Genomic DNA, 643 nt, shown 5'->3' with positions numbered 1-643 from the left:
GCAGGTGAAGTCTTGAGCAGTGGGCTCTCACCCCCCTCTCGAACTGGAAACCCTTGACTAGCTGGTATCAATTTGCTGGTTAGGGGAAATTCTGTGGTGTGCATTCCCCTTTCAGAGTCACTTTGCAGTCTATATGCATATTTAAGCTCTCTGTGAACTCTTGTGTCTACACGGAGATCAGTTAAGGCTTTCTGGAGTCTCTCTACTTCCTCCTGCAGCTCTGGGTCCTTTTCATCCGCCGTCCTGTGCTGGTGCTGAGTCTCCGACGTTAGCTGGTCCAGTTGACTTTGAGCAAGCACCAGGTTTCTCTGAGCCTCCTCAGCCTGGAGCTTCAGCGCTGCTGCTTCCTGTTCCATGCGGGAGATGCTTGTTTCTCCCAGCTTTGCCTGAGCGAGGAGGTTGTGGGCGAGGGGCCCGATGATCTTGGTGAGATCTTTGTGGCTGTAGTCCTGTGTCGGATCGTGTGACATCAGGGTGCTCAGGTTTACAAAACAAATTAGAGTACCAAGTCGACCTAGCAGAGAATACCCACAAGGGGGAGTGGGTGCACCCACCCAAGGTGAAAACAGGAAGGTAGAAGGAGTTCAAGAAATGTTAGATACTTAAACAGCCTGCCCTCTAGCGTTAGTTTAAGGTACTGTGC

The 643-nt window shown here is 51.3% G+C and overlaps 1 long non-coding RNA gene across 1 annotated transcript in view; it reads left to right on the top strand.

Moving 5' to 3' along the window:
- Window positions 1–528: 528 nt before the first annotated feature.
- LOC107568676 (uncharacterized) overlaps window positions 529–643 on the top strand; it is a 1,548-nt gene continuing 1,433 nt past the window's right edge. The window contains exon 1 of the long non-coding RNA XR_001606794.1: window positions 529–573. This is a non-coding gene — a long non-coding RNA (uncharacterized lncRNA). The remainder of the gene's footprint in view (window positions 574–643) is intronic.

This window comes from Sinocyclocheilus grahami, unplaced genomic scaffold (genome assembly GCF_001515645.1).
Source record: "Sinocyclocheilus grahami isolate Dianchi unplaced genomic scaffold, SAMN03320097.WGS_v1.1 scaffold27.1, whole genome shotgun sequence".
Classification (NCBI taxonomy): domain Eukaryota; kingdom Metazoa; phylum Chordata; class Actinopteri; order Cypriniformes; family Cyprinidae; genus Sinocyclocheilus; species Sinocyclocheilus grahami.
This window is presented reverse-complemented; position numbering and strand designations above follow the sequence as displayed.